The sequence below is a fragment of the Seriola lalandi genome, unplaced genomic scaffold (assembly GCF_002814215.2).
Source record: "Seriola lalandi dorsalis isolate HSWRI2012SDOR001 ecotype SW California unplaced genomic scaffold, Sedor1 jcf7180002054306, whole genome shotgun sequence".
In the NCBI taxonomy this organism is placed as follows: domain Eukaryota; kingdom Metazoa; phylum Chordata; class Actinopteri; order Carangiformes; family Carangidae; genus Seriola; species Seriola lalandi.
In genome coordinates this window covers 295,488-306,193 of record NW_019524859.1, presented here as the reverse complement: position 1 = coordinate 306,193, position 10,706 = coordinate 295,488, and the positions used below count along the sequence as shown (strand labels likewise).

Here is a 10,706-nt window from a genome sequence, read left to right as displayed (position 1 = left end):
TAGAGATGCACAACACTACAAATTAATAATCACATATCTTACAGAAATGGAAGCGCTAATACACAGATCCTAATTTCTTCTAAAATGACAGCAGTCACACACATGTGAATGCCTGTGTGAGTGTTAACACGGTTAAGATAGGACCATAGACACGAGTCAATCTCTATAGAACCAAACCTCCTGTGTCTCATACACAATAGACAGACAGCCAGACTACTGATTGAGCGAAACACAAAGTACAGTATGTGCTTGAAATAGGTGAAGGGTAGTATTTCTGCCACAGGAATGAAGCCGATTGTTACATGCGCTGAAATTCATAACGCAAAGATGATCTTGGCAGGAAAGCAGGCCATGTGAGCTGGGTGTGCAGGTAGCAAGGATACAGGTGTCACTCCTGAGTGTCTTCCCTGTACCTAATATGCCAAGCCTCTGACGGCTGGCATGGTAGCATTTAAAGCTCAGATCGTGAAATTGACAGATAATGTGTTTTCTATTAACGGACTGAGTTTATGAGGCACCTTACGTATCCATGCATACAGTACTAACATGACGCAGGTGAGGAGCGCATTGGTAGATGGTGCAGACTGGGGCAGACCTCCTCGTGTAAGGTCTTAGCCCACCCCTCCTGTAGTGTGTCTGTCCTGCAAAAGTAAACACCTTCACTATTAACTCCCTTAACAAGCTAACACCTAAAAAAAGAAACAGCTCCACTAATCACTTGGTTTTATTGGCTCCAGGAACACTTGAGGCTATGGGGGGCTCACCTCCACTGAGGTATTTAGAGCACTGGGGCCAAACCAATTGATGGACAGGCAATGCTCCATGACCCCTACCCTCCCAACTCACCACCCACAGCAAATATGGGTGGGATCACCTGCCACAGAGGCAAAGTTTAGGAGCACTGATAGGGGTTAAGCGTCCATGATTCTGCCTCAGTTGCTTTGACTATCTAACATTACTCCATGTGGCTTTTGATCCAGGGGAGTGAGGGCTTCACAGGTCTGGAGGTTTGATCACATGAGGCTTCAGATGAGCTTGTTTTCTTAAATAGACACTGTTTCTGCATCGGCAGGGCCTTGTTTGGAATAGTGTGATATGAGTGAGTTGTTGATTGCCATGCATGGAAAATTCTGCAAGATCCCACCCGTGTCTGTGTTCACTTCTCACACTTGTTTGACTAGCAGCCCACTGCGTGCCTGAATGTGTGTAATAACTGGGTCCATGTCACTGTCAAACACTGAATAGCATATAGCCTTATGGACTTAGCTGCTATATACTGTTCAAACTCTGTAGGAAATGTTTAAGAGCCCTCTCTTGATGATTAGTTTGCATTTTCTGGATTTAACTATGTTCTGTGTTATTTGTTACTTTATGAATTATCAGAAGACAAACTTGAGATCATTGCTGTCTTGTTTGACTGAGGCCATAGAGCCCACTGTAGATAGATGATGCTGTGCATCCAGAGGCTGTGTGTGACGCAGGGTTTGGATTTGACCCCTAGATCTGCATTTGCCTCGTGTGTCGCTGCCACCTGTCATCTTTCATCTCGTCGTGTTGTTTGGGGGGGGGCTCTTCCTGACATCAAGGAAAATTACTCTCTTTAAATTTATTATATTGACGTACAAATGCAGCGAGCACGAAGTGGTATTTTAATAGGTTTGGCGATGTAGGGATCCGTGACTCTCCTCCCTTCTGTTTGGGTCGGTTTACCACCAGCTAGTGTTTCTGTTGCCTGGAGTGGTCATATGGCTCTGATTTGGGATCCCTCTGTTTCAGTGAGCCTCTCCAAAGCGCGTAAAACCCCACGAGTCCCGCCTGTCTCTCACCCAGAGTCTGTGACAGCAGCTCTCAGGATTTCTCCATTATTCACTATATCCCCGACTTGAAATATGCATTATCAGAAGGACTGGTCTGTGCCTCTTCTTTTCTTTACAAATTGATCTTCAGTTAAGGGTGTATTAGAAATGACATATTTAGTAGGCAATTTGGTGTGAAACGCTGATAAATTGTAATACCCTGTTGAAATTACAGACTTGATACTCTGTAAGCCTTGCCTTTATGTTTTGTTTTTTATCTCTGTTTATTTTGTGTTCTTGCGCATTTGATTGTAGGTGTTTCTGTTGCTCGTGAGCTTGGAATTTATATCTGGGAACACTTGTAAAGATTTGAGATCTGACGGCTACCAGCAGGCAAACTGTTAAAGCATCAACTTTTCAATCGTACGAGAAAAAACATAAATAAACAAATATTTTAATTACATTCTCAGGCTTTTAAATGATCACACAGCTAATCAGAATATCAGGGACTTGTCCGAAAAAACAATGATTTTCTTTCAAAAATGTATCATGGACTTGAAGGTGGTGAGGTGTGATGAAGCTCGACTGAGGCTCGGCAGCCTCATATTTGTTGTTGTTGTTGTTGTTGTTGTTGTTGTTGTTGTTGTTGTTGTTGTGCGTGTGTTTTACATTTGTAGGCTGCCTCTCAATTTATGTTATAATAATAATAATAAGAATGAGAATAAATAAACGCCTGTATTTCTCAATTTGTCTCATTCTCAATCTTGTTTTAAAATATGATGCGGATCCCTCGCCCTAAAAAAAAAAAATCAAAAACAACAACAAAAAAAACATAGGCTACACACACCCCAGCCTACATTCACACAGACACAAACACACAGAGAGGAAGGAAGGAGCAGAGACAGGGAGAATGAGAGAGAAAGAGTCATGCTCGCTGATTTTGGGGGAATTTGTGCGTGTGCGTGTGTGCATGAGTGTGTGTGTGTGTGTGTGTGTGTGTGTGTGTGTGTGTGTGTGTGTGTGTGTGTCCTTTGACTCGATTTAATCGCAGTGGTCAGGATGAAATAATCTTGGCAATCAAGTAAAATCAGCAAAACATCGGAGAATTTGGGATGTTTTACGACATTTTTCAAATATTGACAGTCTTCAAATTTGGAATGATTATGTATTAACACGACAATTTTTCTAAAATGCAATCGTCAAAACTGTTTTTGAATTATGCATAGGGTCATTAATACGGTAGTACAGGCAGGGCGAGTGCATTGATGGGAGAGAGAGAGGGATTGATATGCCTTCTTGTTTCTCATGTAAATGAGGCAGACTGACCAGACGGCCGCTCCAAACCCTAAAATCACAACACCAGCAGCAGGAAACGGCTCCTGTTCTTTCACCTCCAGCTGCATTCAGAAAATATGATGTCAGGTTTGCCCCCGTGTTGGTGGTTTGCAAACGATCTAACATCAACATATATGCAACTATTTTGAATAGAAATATTTGAATATCATGTTGCAATGTTAAAAAGATGTAAAAACAAACGGCAGATGCCACATCGAATTTTTGTCCAGGAGTATTTTAATATAAATATTTTATTCAATTTATTTAGATCAACAAACAAAAATAAAATACCAACAAAAATAAATAAAAAACATACTAGCTACAAACAGACAGTCGTAACATCAAGTAGGTGGAAAAACAGTAGGCAAAACATTCCCATAATGATACAAACAGAACATCTGGAACAATAAATAACAAACACACAAACAAACAACAACAAAAAAAACTCATTCAACACACATGCGTTTAACATGATAGCATTTTAAAAACGTTTAGATAAAAATATCCACCAATATGAACAGTACAGGTTTAAGTCATGTAAATCACTAGGGCAGATTTCCACTGTGGGGAAACATTTCTGCATCTCTGATTAAGTTAAAACCAGTTGAATGATGAATAGCCTAAGTGATCTGATATAATACATGCTGTAATACAGACAAGACTACGTAAAATAACAACAATGACAATAGCAAACATTGCACTTGAATTTCATACAGAAGGCTACACACACACACACACACACACACACACACACACACACACACACACACACACACACACACACACAAAATCACCACACTGAGTTGTATCCACTTCAAGAACATTCTCTGTGTGCCAAACATGACACAGGGATAAAAAAGAAGAGAAACGAAGAGGCCACAGAAGGATATAATACCGGTATATTTGCAAATACTCCTTTAGAAAATATAGTCGAAGAAATAAAATGCATTTAAGTAAAGGTTTGCAAAACGATGTATTCCCTGTCCAGCAGGAACATATGCTTTAATGGAAATCATCCAAAGTGTAAAACATGCAGCTCCCACAGTCACAGACAAATTATGACGACAACAAAAAAGTTCATTTTTAATTAAATACACACAAACTTTTAGTGTAATAATGTAGATTTGTGTGTGAACTGTGCTGATTTCTGCAGGATGCTCCGCTAATTAGGCGAAGTTCAAGTTTGATCTGCGTTGGGCTTTTGCTTCTTGTTTAGTGGCTGTTTAAAAATTATGTCACTTTCGGACAGTGTGCTATGTCATTAACAGACGGTTTTTTTGGTGAAATCTGTATGTGAAATGTTTGTGATTTCCGCCGTGGAAGCTCTATCTTACTTTTGACCACGCAATAAGCCGACCATGTGGATTTACATCATTTACACGGGAAGCAGTCTAATATATAATGTTAGAGAGAAAGGCAAAGGTGCGCTTTTGCAAAGACCAGCTGGTCCGCAGGCGCTTGGCTCCTGTAAAGAGTTGATGCGCTGCTTGATCCCAGTGGTCAGGCTGAACATAAGAGGGCGCTCCCATTGCACCTGGCTGCGCTGCCCTATCCACCCTAGACACATGGAGAGCCGGACACCAGCCTCTCATATGTGCTGTGATGTAGTGTTAAACAGCGCAGACCCAACGGTTTCTTCCAGTCGATGATCATGAAAAGACAAATATGAATATAAGTATAAAAATATTTTCTTAAAATTAAAATGAAGCTTGTTTTTTCCCTAACAAGTTCTACCTTTATAAAAATGACTTTGATGATGCTGTTCTATTAACTAAAGTCACGTCAAAGGGGTTTTCAGTGTGGATCATCTCTCTTTCATATACAAAACCCCGGACTAAAGTGAGCTAGGGAGGGTTTGCCCTCCATAGGAAAGTTGGGCTACATCCCTGAGACTGTCACTAGTGGAGAATCCAACCTACAATCGCTGCATGTCACCATCTGTAGGGTCTTTTTATTAACCGCATCACTAAAGTTAAATAACATTTTCATCATAAAAATCAGTCCAGCGTTTTTATTATTATTTTCTTTTTGTTTAGTGTCTCACTTTGAGCATCCAGTCCACCTACACCAGCTTTTTATTTAGAAATATTTTCATAGCATAATCTCACTCAGACTATTTCCTAAAGAATGTCTGATGCCCTTTTCATCTCTGTTTACAATAGCCTGAACATATGACTGACACCCTCCTTGTTAATATTGCAGCCTATGAGCATCTTAAATCCCCAAATCCTTCGGAATATAATGGTTGTTATCTCTTTATAAAGTTATATGACTTTTCTCGATAGCAGCTTTTATCTTTAAATACGTTCACCCCTGCTCATTTCCTCTGTTTCCCTTTGTGCTTTGTCTGGGATTGCGTGTGCATGCGTGCACACGCGTGCACACATGCGCGCGCACACACATACTAACTGCCTACATAAATAAATAACATAAATTTAGATTTAATTTAATTTCAATATATTCAAATAAATATTTCAAAAAGTTGAGTAGTGCACATGGGTCTGCTAAATCCCCATCACCGAACAACGGTTGAAGCACGTTGGAAACTATTATGGGGCTCTGCCCTCTGTTTGAATACACTGTTTTGTTCCTTCAGTTCTGGTGATGGTCAAGCGCTTTCATGTGCCCCACATCTACGGAGCATTTCGCATTTTAAGCTACTCTGCCTTTCTTTTTCATATCCACGGGCTGTCATAGCCACAGGTTGTGTTGAATTTGCAATGCCACTCATCGATGTATGCCTATTGAGGCTGGCACGTGGACAGTTATCCTTCCCACAGAGAGGCGCAATTGAATGCTGGTAACACAAAAGCTTCAGACCCTGTCAGTTCCCCCTTTTTTTCCCTTTTCAGTGATGCATAGGCCCTAAAAGCATCAAGGCCTCCGTCTGGCTGCTAGTCTTTTGATATAGCCTACACTATACTCAATATGGCCACTGATGGAGTAATGTCAATCAGGCCTTTGCATAAATTTGTAAACTGAAGTTTGCATTGTTAGGCTTTAGGCGACTGACTGGCTCAAAGCTGCCTCCTACAAGCCTCAAATTACACCAGACTCTTTTATTATCTAGTAGCCCCTTTAACTCCACTCGCACGCTATTTTCAACCTATTCATTTTTACAATCTCTTCTTCCCGTGAGAGCAGACACGTCGCAAATCCTCGAGATTCCTGCAGTCTGCCTCTCACACTGCAAAAATCTGAGCTGTTCGACGGGGACGATGCAGTTTTTTTTTTTTTGGAGAGAGGCATGCTATACAGCACATGCTACACTGCTTAAAAACAGGTATGAGCGCCTGCCTCGGCTTATGGAAGGAAAGTGCTGAGGAAATGCCGTGTTACAGCACACCATATATTTTAGCAGCTGGGAGAGAGAGAGCGAGAGGAAGAGAGAGAGAGAGAGAGAGAGAGAGTTAGAGAGAGAGAGAGAGGGAGGGGGTAGGGGGTTGAAGAGGGTGAGTTGGGTCTTGGTCATATAGGCTACAATATAAGAATTTTGATTTTTCGTATAGTCTCTTCAAAGAGATATATGCTATTCGATCTGTAGAAACGCCGCGTCCCATCGGGGTTCCATAACCTCTCTAACCTTTAAGTCAAAGGCCTCTGGAAAATATAAAATACAGCCCATATATTTGATCAGCCATCTTCACTACTACAACATCATGAAAGGCTGCTTAAGATATCAGTTGTGTGCAATCTGAGAAAATAAAAACAGACACTAGATTTATCTGTGCCAGGCATTTCTATCCAACACACGTCTGGAAAAAAAAAAATCTCTGGTCGTTTTTATTAACCCAGTTATGGTTCGTCTCTTATACAGGACTGTATTATGGCTACTTTAGGTTATATAGCATGTTTGGACAATGTTTGGATTCGAGTACATGTAGCATTGAACTATTAACTCTGTATCGGAATTCACTACATATAGGCTATAGGCGCACACTATCAAATCCGTATTGTTTCAATAAACATGGCACGTTATGTGATCAGTGAAAGCTGCTACTTGTATTCAGTGGACCAGGACTCTATATGGAGCTGTTTGCACAGAAAGTGTGCATACTGAGAGTGAGGGATTGTCCATTTCCTCAGAGAATCAACAATAAAATTATCATAACAAAGAGCACTGAGAGACTCAAAGGTCGATTTTTGCAATACAGTCTTTTCATTCGGAGGAAACGAGAGGACATCAGTTACAGAGGCAAAGTGCCTTACGGAAAGATTATTAAGAAAAACAAACGAGAGAAACTCAACAAATAGTTGGTATTGATCATAAAGGCATTTAGAAATTCCTAATCACGAAACATATCATGCTGAGATGAGACACTGACCATCTGGGCTTCTTGTCACAATATCAGAATAACTATCACACTATAGCAAATTGAAAGCAAACAGGCCGGAGTTGACCAAAAGCCTTGATACAGGTTTGTTACCCTGTCATACATTTATAGTGTTATTATTATTTAAGAGAATCTACACGTATAGACAACGTGTTCCCTCTAGTTTCGTAATAGATGTCACGATAACCTGTTTCCCCATCACCCCTGCTACAGCTACACTTACAAGTGCTTCATTGGTGAGCAGAGTAACAACTATAAAGCTATTTCTATTTTCTTAACACCCGCTGCACACATTGTAAACGTTAAATAAATTGTCACACCCGTATTTGAATACAGTGAGGCTTCAACAAGTATTTATATTAGAAAAAAAGAGCTGAACTTGCTTTGCATAATGCAGTAACACAAAGCAGCTCTCTTGAGTTTCCCAATTTCACTGGAAAAATATTTAAAGATTTGTGCTATGCATGTCCTCACATCATTAAAAAACATTTAGTTTCTCTTATATTACAATAGTGTTATAAAGTGTTAAACTGAATTTTACCTTGGACTAATATTTTGAGCTGACAGGAACTGTAAAAACGACACGTTTTTCACATCTTTTCCGTCTTCCTTCCATCTATGTCATATTTTATAAAGCTGAATTTCACTTTTTTTTTCAAATTTAGTTATGTGTTTGAATTTTATAGCTTTATTCAAATTAATCTGTGCATACACACATATGTATGAGTTGCGGAGCATCTATTGCTCTAAATGTCATTGAAGTAGTCTTTAGTCTTCTCTTATCATTAAACCTATCATCGGTAAATTCATATTTTTATTCAGTCTAAACATAAAAAAACACTGTGATATCACGTAAAGTTTATCAAAGTTAAAAAAAAAAATTGAAGCTCCGCATCAGGACTATTTAATATCAGCTTCTGTCTCTGAGCAAGTGACATTTCTCTTAATGCTTAAAATAAATATTTACCAATACAACCACATTGTTAACTCTGATAATATTCAGGTGCCACTGTTCTTACGAGAAGCTCTGTTCATTGTCAGATTGCAATAGCAGGCTACACCGTGGCAGCCTATGCGATGCAGTTACAGTAGCCCACAGTTGTGCATACATGTAGAAATCGCTTTAAACGTGCGTTAATTTTTGGAAAAGTGTTTGTTTTAGCTGTTGACAAACACGACACCGATTTGCATAATTACACGTGGGCTATGATGAAGAATAGCATGTTTCCGTTTTAGCCACCTCCGCCGTCCAAACTCAGTTATGTTTTTCAATAAGTTGTTCAAACGTAGACTATCAACTAAGTATAGAAACACAGCCCTGCGTGCAGCTTTCACACGACTAAAAATGACAGACTTACGGCTGGAAGAGACAGAATAAAATAAAGCATGGTCGCTTATGTACTTTTAGTGGCCACAGTATGCGCTTATCTTTCATTTTAAAAAGCAAAAAACCGGGACAAAAACGTTTGAAAAAGTGAAAAAAAAGAGCGGAGGAGAAGCTGCGCCTGTAGCGTCGGGCTTTGCCTGCTGCGGCTGCCTGCTTCAGTATTAACTTTCACAGTCTTCCGTCTAATCAAACTCTTACTTTCCGCTGTTCTTAATTCCATATTTTCAATTCCTGATCATTACTTTCCTTTTTTTCTACTTGTATCTATCCATCCCTCCCTCCCTCCTCTTTCTCCCTCCCTCCCTCCCTCTCTCTCCCGAGCTCTCTCCTTTGCTGAATCTTATTGATCCAGAAGGCGGCTAATTAGCCCTTCCCTTCGTGCCTGTGTAATGAAGCACATGCGCACTGAATTAATCACAGCCATTTTTTGCAGGAAACTAATTAGCAGGAATAAAGATCCAAAGAGTTTTTTCTTTTCAATCATCAGATCTCACTTTCACCTCTTCCTCGCTCCCTCTAACACAAGACTCATCGCCTGCTTTGCATCCAAATTATTTTTATATTGCCTTTAACAACTAATAGTACCTACTTCGTTTTTTTACACTCCGCAACAACAATGATCTTTCTTTTGCCACCCTAAGCGCAAACTGACCAAAAGGGGACTGCCTTGATGGGATCTTTAGCTAAATCATCTCAATACTGGATTAAAAAGCGAGGATCACAAAGCGGCAGCGAGAAATTGTAAGTTTCAACTTTGCGTTTGTCTCTTTTCCTCTCTGTGTTTCCACGATCCTGTTCTTTTCGCTGTAGACTTATCTCAACCTCTTTCCCTATCTGTTCCTAGTTTACGTGTAGCGGAGCTGGCTATTCTTACATTGTGAGACATTTGCTGGCGATCACAAGTTCATTTCATGCAAGTAGTTGGGTTTATTCTCGATTTTTTTTTCTCATTCGTATCGTTACCTGTGTTTACATCAGCGTTCGTCCTCTCTCCTCCTCATGAATGGAAGATAAGAAATGGGCAAGACAGCGATCCTCTCCAAAGCAGTTGATCGTAGAAAAACACGGTTTTAAAACAAATATGTGCATTTCGGTGGGATCGGGAAAAGGTATGGAGGGCTTATGGTTGTCGAGAAACGTGTTTTGAGGCACAGAGGCAATAAGAAAGGGGCTGTGTTGAGCGGACGAAGGGCAGCGGCAGCTCCACATGAGCGCAGCCCAGAAAAGGAGCTCCAAGTCCAGCCTGTGGGTCCGTGTGCGTCCGGCGAAAGGGAACATCTCTCGCTTTCTAATTTTGACAGATTTGACACTTGCGACATCCAGGGGTTTTCAGCACCGTCGTATGGTTATAAAATCCTCCTCTGGATAAACACATTTTTGTTCTTCTCCAATACGTCTCTCTCTGAAATGTGCAATCCCTCCGCCCTGCCTTAGTTCCTCTAGCTACACTTTCCTCTTTACCCCACTTTGTCCATCTTTTCTTTTTTATTTTTCATGGACGTTTGCCTCTTTGAAGCGTTGTTTTTAGGTCGATTCTCGCTCATTCCCTGACGAAGTCACATGCAAATCGATCGAGGTGTGTGAGTGTGTGTGTGTGTGTTTGTGTGTGTGTGTGTGTGTGTGTGTGTGTGTGTGTGAGAGAGAGTGAGTGAGTGTGTATTTGTGCGTGCGTGCATGAGGGGTTTGTGTTTGCGAGCGTAGTGTGTGTGTGAGTGTGTTATGTGAATGTGGTGTGTTGAGAAAAACGGATCCCCGGGTCTCCTTCATGACAAGAGCGGATCAGCAGGACCTTGTACACGGACAGGCTGAGAGTGTGAGCTGCGTGTCAGAGAACAGACATGTGGTTGAGGGGAA

At 40.7% G+C, this 10,706-nt stretch overlaps 1 protein-coding gene across 1 annotated transcript in view; it reads left to right on the top strand.

Annotated features, from left to right (window-relative positions):
• Nucleotides 1–9,271: 9,271 nt before the first annotated feature.
• zfhx3b (zinc finger homeobox 3b) overlaps nt 9,272–10,706 on the top strand; it is a 140,823-nt gene continuing 139,388 nt past the window's right edge. Inside the window, exon 1 of the mRNA XM_023406403.2 lies at nt 9,272–9,593. The gene's annotated coding sequence lies outside the window, so the exon portion shown is untranslated. The remainder of the gene's footprint in view (nt 9,594–10,706) is intronic.